Source organism: Poecilia formosa, unplaced genomic scaffold, assembly GCF_000485575.1.
Source record: "Poecilia formosa unplaced genomic scaffold, Poecilia_formosa-5.1.2 Scaffold0, whole genome shotgun sequence".
NCBI lineage: Eukaryota > Metazoa > Chordata > Actinopteri > Cyprinodontiformes > Poeciliidae > Poecilia > Poecilia formosa.
The window spans coordinates 5,618,292-5,629,028 of NW_006799939.1; positions in this window are offsets into that span (position 1 = coordinate 5,618,292).

A 10,737-nucleotide genomic window follows, 5' to 3' on the forward strand; every position below is an offset into this window, starting at 1 on the left:
GATGCAGCATGTCTCCATATAGCGTAGAGACTTATGTTTTTGCCCATCATTCACAAAATAACTCAGATCAATAAGATTCGAGATGTTTAAGCGCCACTTTGTTCCCAAGTATTGCCACCAATTACAATTTGAATTTAAGTGCGGAACTTGACTAGGTAATTCTATCACACAGTTAGGGTTTGATCTAAATTGCACCACTGTGACTTTGGCCGTATGGTTAGGTTTGTGGCCCTGCTAAAAAGTTAACCTCTGCCTAGAGGTAGCCTTGTATTTAACTTCGTTTAACTTCTTCCCATCAAGTTTGACGAGTATTTCTATTCCTAAACCGGCTAAAGAAAAGTACAATCAAAGCACGTTGCTGACACCACCATGTCTCACTGTGGTCAAAAAGTACAATTTTGGTTGCAACTGACCAGGACACATTCTGCCACACGCCCTGACAACCTTGAGACACGTGACAATAACAGCTCACATGCTGGTTTCACTAGAAGGCTTATCACAAGCGAGAACGACCAAAACACTGAATCAAACGAAGAGTTATGCCAGTGACTCCTACTGCCTTTCATTGCCGGACATAAGGCCCGTTCGGTAAGTAAGGAGGCTTTCGGAAGAGAGGCGAAACATGTTCAAGAAGTAAGAGAAGAAGAAATCCAGAAGCCTTACTATAAACACTCAGGCCTGAGCTGCCGGCTGCGTATCTTGGACACAACAGGCATCCACTGAGGCCTCAAGTTATATTACAGTGGACTGTGATTAATAATCAATCTGTGTAATAATCTTATTTCCTCAACAAAAACATACCTGGATTGCTGCCTTGATTCTTTCATGCATGTTTGAGAAATCCTTTAATCTCCCGTGGCAACAATTCAGCTTAGCAAAACGCCTGAGTGGGCCTAGCCCCGCCTTTAAGGATGAAGCTCCTCCTCAGACCTGCAGTTTCCAAGGTTCCACATTTCAGAAACTGGACCAAATCACGTGGATTATGGCATGATAAAATAAAACCAAGCTGCGACTCCATTTTCACACAGACCCGGGTTGGTTTGGATGTGTTTTTTTGTTCTCCTTAATAAATAAAAGCAGCATTTTAAAACTCATTTCTATATTTACACAGGTTACATATGACTGATTTTAAATTGTGTTTGACAACTGGACACATTCAGGTGTGGCAAAAGCAATAACAATAACAGAAACAGTTTTCTTTCCACAGTTGTCCCTATCTGTGTGCTTGTGTCTGTCCTCAACCGGTTGTGTGTGAATATTATTTTAAAAAATGAAAAATAAAATCACAATACGCAGAAGGAAAAAGCTGTCACCAGATGCAGACTTGTTTTACTGTCCAGGGCCTGCCAGACTCTCCACACACCCTGGTGGCGGCTGCCGTACTGCACGGAGCCAGACAGTAGAGATATAAAACCCAAAGCAACTGACAGCTCATAATCGTAAATTTCAGGACGGAATTTTCACTATTGCTTTTCTCATCAGGGTAAAGGCGTTTTTTTGTTGTTTTTTTTTTGCCAGTGAAGGAGGAAAAAATAAAAAGTCTCAGGGTGTTGGATGAGGACATTAAACTCAGAGATGTTTGGCTGAACTGTGAGGTGGTTGCGGTTTATCAGTGTTTTAATGAGACGTGTCCTCTGTCTGCAGCATCAGAGGATGCAAGATGTGAGCGAGCCCAAGACATACAAGGCTGCTCATCAGCTCAGGATGTATTTTCTCTGCTTTGACAGATGTTTTGTTATGACTGGACGTGCATAACTAAATATTAGGCTTTCCCTCCTGGCTGCTTAGGTCGAGGTCGGTTTCACATTCTTCTTCTTCTTCTTCTTTCACTTCAAAAAGTCAACATATATCTATCAGGGCCATCTGCATTTCCAGCCTCGCTTTTAAACGCGACTCCGTTCGACTTTGCAACCGGTGCGAGGGCTCGCTAATTTAACACCGGCCTTTGAAGAAGTGGACTTGGTGGAAGCTGACCCAGCCAGCGAAGTCCCACTTCTCCCCTCCGAGTACAAATGCAGCGTGGCATGTTTGACATAGCAAACGCAAGGAATAACACAGGTTGTCAGGTAAGAAGGAGCCAGGCTGCAGCAAAGCTAGGGCAATCAGGGAGGGGGGAGAAGAAAAAAAAACTTAGTCCAGCGCGAGGCATGACTTCAATAAAATACCTCCAGTCCCACTTTTAAAAGCATTAGTCCAGGCCAAATTAAAAAGCGGAGTGCAATTAAAAGAAATCACTTTGTAAATGTTAGCATGTGGAAGTTTTCCTTTTCCCTTTTCCCCCACCCTACACGCCTCCCTCTTCCTCCTAGCCGAACAAAGAGTGCCCCTGAGGCAGAGCTGTGCAGCTGCTGAATATTACAACATCCATGTGTTTTAAATAAGACCCCATTATAATCAAAATCATAAAAAAGCTAATGTGGCTCTCTTAAACATTTAAATGTAGCAAATCTTCGGTTATGGCCTTTGTGAGCAATCGTACGGCGTTTTGTTAAAGAAATATTTAGGAGATTTTGACTTAATTAAAATAAAAAAAGAGTTCCTTTCTTCTCCAAACTTAATATAATTAGAAGTAGTAGTAGAAAATTGTTGTATTTTATTTTTTTACAGACATTAGCATTTTGACTGATGAATAAAGTGCGGACTATAACCACACGTCAAAACATTATTTAATTTATTCAAAGGCGAAGCTCGGAAGGGTGATGCGTGCTACTGCTTTTGGCACCATTTCGAATTACTGTAATGATGTAGTTTTCTGTCGAAGCACACACAAAAATGCCACACAAATTAAAATGGAGAGAGGCTAAAAAATAAAAAACGAACAAAAGTTTGAAGTCGCCCAGATATGCAGTTTAAATTTTGGATCATGGACAGCTAGCGCCTGGTTCACACGGCAAGATATTAAAATTGTTGGTTGAGTTTAAAAAAAAAGAAGCAGCGATTGACGCTAATACATGACGATAGAAGAGAGTTTTGGTCCCACAGTTGCAAAGTCAACACATCCCATGAACAGATTTCACTCACCGACATTAAAATGTCAGACAGGAAATCTCGCAAAAACTCTTGAGACCACCACGTTGAATTCAGAGCAAACCAACATGGCTGAAGAGCGAAGGTGATAGTTTGCAGACTAAGAGAAAAAAAACAACACAAAACCTTTCTCCATAGTTTTTTCTGGTCTTTCCTGTGTGCGATGGCGATTGTTTGGTCTTTCCCTTCAGTGTTTGCATCATGTCTCTTTCTGATTAGCAACAAGTCGCATTCAACAGTCTGTCTGGTCCTTTGTCCTGACAAAGAGCTAAGACAATCCAGTCTGTTCAGTATTCCTAATTTCAGTCTAGAGTCGACCAGGTCACTCTTAATACTCCACACACAGCAGGAATATATCTTAACATTATCTTTGGAGCCATTTCTTTTATTGGAGCGCCTGTAAGATTGTCGGAATGGAAAAATTAGGTCAAAAATTGTCATAATTATCTTTCCTTGTGAACCATGCTTTAGTTTTCAGTAGCAAAGGTAGTTCGTATAACACTATGGTTTCCAAATGTGTTGTTTTCTTCTGAAAAACTGGGACTGGTTAAAATGTTGGGGTGAGCAAGATGCAAAACTTGATTTATATAGTTTTGCTTAACTTGCCCTTTTGGGCAGACATTTTAACTTACACTTAATATATTTGTTACTTTTATAAGAAAACATGTTTGAAAGTGCAAACAGTGTAATGGCAGTAAGAATTTGTAGTTGTTTTTTATTATCAGTCTATCCAGAGTCAAGAGAGGTCATATATTTCTGTCAATATATTTTCAGAGGGAGTCGATTTTACATCATGACATATTTTAAGAAAAATAAGAACAGAAATATGAACATCGTCATGGACAACCACCTCACCCTGATGCTGCTCAAGGTTCAATACTTTGCTTGAAACAACCCTCCGTGTTTGAACAGCGGCAACCTGTGCAAACCTCAAATCTTCGTTTGACCTAAAGCTAAAGATGACAGATTCTCTTTAAGAAAAGGATTCCATAACCAGTGGTGAAAATATTGGCATTTCAAAGAGCTCACACTCTTTTAAAAATAAAAGTCTTGCTTTTTCAAGCTTTATTTACTACCAAGGCAGGTTCCAAGTTCCTAATAGGCTTTAAAGTCTAGTGTGCTGGTCCCAAACCAGGTAGGAAATGTATTTATTAGGGTGTGAGGCAGAACACACCAAGTGGAAGGCCTCATAGAAAGTGCTCCCCTGTCCTCCCCTTCCTCTCTCCTCAGGTATGTGTTGTGGTCCTTGGAAAAGCTTAAGTCGCTGAGCTGAAAGAAATTTACATCTAGGGAAGTTAAAACTGGCAGTGTTGACGAAGCAATCCGTCTTCTACGTCCTACGAGAGTCGAGGGAGCTATCGCCCAGCTCAGCTGATGCAAGTAGGAGAAGACGTTTAATGTGCGATAGTAGCTGGAAGATGTCGCTTCAACGTTTGCAGCATTCTCGGGAAAGCAGTTAGAAACAACATAAAGGATCATAATAATGTCATGAAAAATAAGTTAAGCCTCGATGTGAGCGTCTGCGCCCAGCGCCGCAGATGTCTACAGATGTAAGGCGGAGGAGGGGGAGGCGAGAGGTTCATTTATAAGAAACCAGAGATAGATTCTGTGGGTCTGCTGAGGTCTGCAGTAACTACACTTCACTTAGAAGTAGCTGAGGTCGTTGTCTTACTCCAGGACACGAGTTTCCATGGGAGGAATGAAGACGTCTGGCCAAATCCACTTTTCCCCCCTTATTAAAACGGATATTTCCGAGCTGTCAATTGGTGACGTCTGGGCCTGCAAAGACTCCGGCTTCCATTCACTATCTCCTTCAGCTCGCCCTCCGCCCGCCACAGCGTAGCCGGTTCACGTTTGGGGGGAGCAAATGGGGGTGTGGGGGGGAGGGGGGTCAGGGGTGGTTGTTGGGTGGAAGGGGGCTCCAAGCCAGCACAGAGTTGGCAAAGTGCTTGCTTCTGCGGCGTACGCTAATTTACTGAGACTCAACACTGTTTCAGGTCCGCGGTGCAATTCCCACGTTCCAGCTGAGAAAATATATCATTAGTCCCTCATCGTGTAATGCTTGCCACGTTACGTTATAAAAACCGGGGTGAAAAAAAAAAAAAAAAAGACGACATGGATAAAACAGAAGCAATTTCCAGGGTGCCTCATTTCGAGCGGCTGCACGGAATATGTAGTGGGCGTTGAGAATCTTGCAAAAAGAAAAAAAAATGGGGGGGGACAAGATGCGGTGCTGAAAAGGCTATTTTGCTTACTAAATGCTCCTGGGTGGCTGGAAGACTAAGCATTTCCACTGCGAATGCCTCCAATAACGTATTACAGCCATATGAGCGGAGAGCTTTACAAGCCTCCCTTGAAAGTTATATGGATTAATTAACTTTCCAGGGAAATTAAGATTCCATGCTGATTACAGTCTTGGTAATTTTATGGAGATCTGCATGAAAGATGGGTTATTCACGAGTACATTCACAGCCTCGTTGATGTTTACTTTCTGCAATAAGTCTTGACAGAACGAGAAAAAAAGAAACTGTTTACTTCCCGTTTCGAGCCGAAGTGACTTCACAGAGATGGCTGATATTCGCGACTCCCTGAGAGCGACATCTGTTGCTCTGTCATTAGGCGCAGAGAGGAGAGGAGGGGGAGAGGGGGAGAGGGGGACGGGACCGAGGAGCCTTTTTTTGGCAAGGGGACCGCAGTTTTCTCGGTTTTTCACTTCACAAACATTTTTACAGGCATGACAGGCTGCGACCGAGAAGGCCGCAACAGACAGCCCTGTTACCTCAGTACAACCAACCCCACAGGGCCACACGAGACGGCTAAATATACTGCCTCCCAGGAAGCAGCCAGGGCCAGCTGTTGAGTCTGTGACCGGCTTCACCTTGTGGTTTAATTAACAAACGCAGGAGTTTGGCTGAAGCAAATTAGAGGCCGCTGGGAGCGCTTTGATTTGATGTTTCGTAGCGCGTTCCATGCGTCGCGGCTGTGACGCAAGATGGCATTCCGTCATTTATCAATATGCACTCACTTGCCACTTTTTCCCGCTTCCTATAAAATGGGTTTGACGTTCCACAGAGAGCTTGGTAGACTCCGACACCTGCTGAAGATTTGTTGGATTGTACCACAGAGTGGATTGAGTTGCTCCATAGGATTAAGATCAGGTGTTTTTTTTGTTTGTTTTTTTTTTAGGCCACTGCAACAGAGTTTGAATCAACAGTGAATCCAGTTTCATGGCATGCTGTCCCACAGAAAGTATCCAACGTAAAATGGGTGAACTGTAGTCACAAGCTGCATTTCCATTGCAAATGTGCGCAAGTCTTTGTCTTTATTGCGCTGAGGTTGAAAAAAAGAACAACACAATTTCACACCGTGTTTCCATAAAAATCCAAAAAATGAAATTAAAATCGTACGTGAATACGCTTGTTCACGCGATAAGTCATTAAAAATCGTGGCATCTTTGGATTTAAAGTTGCATGACCTATATCTGTAATTCAGCCGTGGCGCTAGCGCTCATCATCTATCAGCCATCGGGTTGGAGCAACAAGCGTCTTACACTTTGGAGCAGCTGTGCATGCAGCATTTTGAGAGAAACTTTGGTTGCTGATTTTACAGAAGAGTTGCACTTTTATCACCTGACCCTGCTTTAATATTCACCACGGCTTCACGTCTAACGTCTTTGCTCCTTCATCTTTGTGATGCTGCTTTTTCACTAATGTTCTCTTAAAAACGGTGATAACGGGATCCTGTGGTGGTGCAGGGGTAAAGTGCAACCCACATACGGGGCCTTAGTCTTTGACATGGCCGTTGCAGGCTCAATTCCCAGCCTGGAGACCTTTGCTGCATGTCTTCTCCTACTCTCATTGTCCACTTTTCTGTCAATTCACTATCAAATAAAGGCCAATAAAACCTAAAATAAAAAAGGTGATAATTTGTGAAGTGGAGGAAAAATTTTATGCAGTTTGTTTCTTAAGTAAACAGGTAAAAATGCGTGGCAACCTATTTTTGTTTATTTGTAAAACCTTTTTTGTTAAAAAATAAAACAAACCACATACCATTTTCCTTCCACTTCACAACTATCCACCGCTTTTTTATTGATCTGTCACAACAACAACAAAAAAAAAAAATCCTAATAAAACACATTGTAGTTTGGGTTCAAAAGCTACGTATCCTTTTGCGAGCTACTGTACACCCACAGTTTTATTCTTAATGAAGAGCGTACAATGTCATTCATGTGGCAGCGCTTTGACTCGGCCGACACCCAGAGGCAAATGTGCCCGACACTCTTTCTGCGCCCCTCCAGTCTTCTTTCTGCAGCGTCTGGAAAGCCACATCTATCACTGGAGCGCTGACTGGGAGAGCCCATTAAAACATACAGCCCAACGAGGACTCGCTCTGTGTGTGTAAGCGTGTGTGTGTGTGCGTGTGTGCATCTACTAGTGGAGGAATTACAGATTCAAAAAAATGTTTTCTCAGAGGATGCCAATTTTCTGTTCTGTGAGAAACACTTAAACAGTTTCAAGGGTCCTCTAAATCTCTTTAACCGGCCATGCTGAGCAGGTTTCTGGATGCTCCTCGCAAGCAACAGAGCTGCTCTGCAGATTCGATGAAAGTTATCAACAATAATTTTATATAGCTCGCCATAAAAGAAAACTGACATGGAATTGCCGTCATATATGTTCATCTTGAAGAGGCCAATGAAACAGGGACATAACTTTACGGCTAAATTGAGCTAGCTAAGGTAGCTAGCTGCGGCGTCTCGTGACGTTCTGTTTGTAACTCTTTAACTTTGCTTCATTTTGGCCCAGTGTCATTTTTACAAATGACAAGCTGAAAACCGTGGTGTGATTTCCTCTTCACCCCCAACCCTAATATCCCTACATAAAATAACCAACACTTTTTTTTTCTTTTTTTTTTACAAGGCAACACTAAATCCACCATCCAAAAATTGCAGGAGCTACAGAGATCCACAGCCAAGGTGAGTCAAACTGTTGATAGGACATAACTATTATTCACGGGTTTACAGTTCTGGCCTGATGGCAGGATGTTAAAACGGGAACATTTTTGAACCACTCTGTAGACTACTGTCCTGAATTCACCTCAATTCACTTCCAGTCTTAATGCAGCCACAGTGGGTAATCAATCCCAGTAGACGCATTAATCCACACATACCAAAAATCGCATCTGAAGCTACTTGTCGCCAAACGGTTGCAAATTCTGCCCAATTTTAACCAACTTGTTAAAGACAAACAAACTGGCTAATGGTGAAGACTCAAATCTTAGAGTCTTGTAATGACATGTATTCAAATTGACAACTGTTGTGGAAATTGCTTGACACAAAGAAACACAAATAATTGATCATTTTTCATACAGTGGCAAATACATTTCAGGCAGTCAGTGGTGAAAAAAAAAACATAAGGTTTGTTTGCAAGAGGCGCCTGTTCCATTCAGATGAAACCAAGGCTGAACTTTTTTGGCTTACAAGTAAAACTCAACGTATTGCAGAAAAACCAGCACCTTGAATGCACCATTCCCATCATGAAACATGGCGGTGGCAGCATCATGCGCACAGGTTGGAAAAGAGCTGCGACTTCATGTGAGCAAATTTGTTTGTCGGAATGGCCCAGCTAAAGTCTGCTCCCAATTCCGATTCTGAGAATTTGTCGCGAGATTTCTATTCACATGCTAAATCTGCTTCTGACTGATTTTGAGTTATTTTGCCGGTTGTTAAATATGCAAAGCTGGAAGAAATACAACCCTAAAATGTCCTGTCGTACTTGCTGCAGAAGTTCTCTTAATCCTTCTGACTGTGGGAACAAATGCACAGCACACATTTCTGAACTTTTATTTATGTTTTTGTAAAATATTTTGAAACCCATGTATAATTTTCCAGCTATATGCTACCTTATGTAGCTTATCACGAAAAATCCACAGTAAAATACATCAAAGTCTGGAGTTGTGACATGACAACACCTTCAAGTAGTACGAATGCTTTCTCAAGACGCCGCATATTCTCCAACGAGGAACCAGAGAGGAAGGTCATTTGTTCTTCTTGGGGTTTTTTTTATGATAAAAGCAAAACAGTTTTTGTACGCTCTTGTTAAATTATTTAATTGCCACCGAAAAGCGGTGCCCTCTGACTCCGTGCCGAGGATACGATCCGCTCCCAGTAAAAACCTCCGCGCGTCATGATAAGCCCCGCTTTGTTTCTAAAATATCCAAGGGGAAAAAAAAAAACATTTATTGGACTAATTACATTGCCCCTGCATTAAATTTTCTTCCTGTGTTACACATGTTTTGGCAGAGTTCCCAGCGTTGTGTCAAAGTGTCTCACGGCTCATGACTGCCGTGTTAAGTGCCAGGCAAGGAAGGAGGGGGAAAAAAAAAAAACAGGAATACAGAATAAACCAATTATGACTTGGTGCAACATATGGGCGCGCAATTTTCCCATGTGCAGAAGGAAACTGAAAGTCTTAAGAGGATTTAAACACTGCTCTGCTGCAGATGCACGGCTGTTGTTTTACCAGAAAGTGCCTTTCAAAAGTTTCTGGAAGTTTAGATGTGACCAAACTGTCTGGTCAAAGTTTTGACCCTACGCCACCATGCAGAACTTCAGAAGCAGATAATGTTGGAGGAAAACTAAGATCCTGCTGTTGCATTAGCAGGATCTTATTCAGGCAACATTAAGCCATCTTATCTTGATTTAGTGGAAAGTAGGATGGTTTTACAGACCTGGTGTTGTTCATCTAACTATCCAAATCTAGAGACAGTTCAATTAAAAAAAAAAAAAATCAGTATATTTACACTCTAAACTTCTCTAAATTATGCAGCCATATTGGAGAAAGGTTTAAATATTCTATATTTTACCGATCACTGTTTGTCCTTTAGCTCGATGTTGAAAAGTGTCCATCTCAGTCCTGCACTTCAGCAGAGAAAGGTTTTTTGTTCTTCAATGCCTCAACTTCTAGTATTGCGTTCTACATGGTTAACCAAAAGGTAACACGATAAAAAATAACTTTTATCAATTAAAAGAAAAAAAAAAAACAAGTTGGCATAGCAACACTGTCTTGTTCAGGCAAAAATAAAGGTGCACATGCCTGATCACAGTCCACTGGATTGAAGGTGACAAAGCCCATACCCCTCCAACACCAAGTGATGGATTTCTATTGGAGACCTTAAAGTTTGCAGACTCTAGGGGGCGCTGTGGTGGCGCAGCAATCAAGCACATGACTGTCGCAGGTTCAAATCCCGGCTTGGTGACCTTTACCGTACGGCTTATGTCTCTCTCTCATTACCTACTTTCCTCTCTTAGCACCTTCTAAAAAAGGCCACTAGAGCCAAAAAAAAATAAACCTTATATGTTTTTAAAAAGTCCATTTAAAGCAGGAACAATGTGCAAAAAAAATATTAATAAAAGACGCTTTGCACCAGATTTAGCTTAAGCTACTTTCTATCTGCAGTCCCTATGCAGGTGAGTTAATAAAACAGTCTAATATTAGAAAACATACATTAACCCTTTCAAGCATTGTGGTCACTACAGTGGATAGCTGTCTAAAAGCCATTTTCTTGTGCTTCTTGTAGATTTGTATGTTATAAATGCACAGAGACCATTGAAGTGGACACTAGTGCATCATAAAATACACTATCAACTACTGGCCATCAGCTGCAAATGCAAGAAATTATTTTTGGTAAATCCAAAATGGCCGACAGACAAAA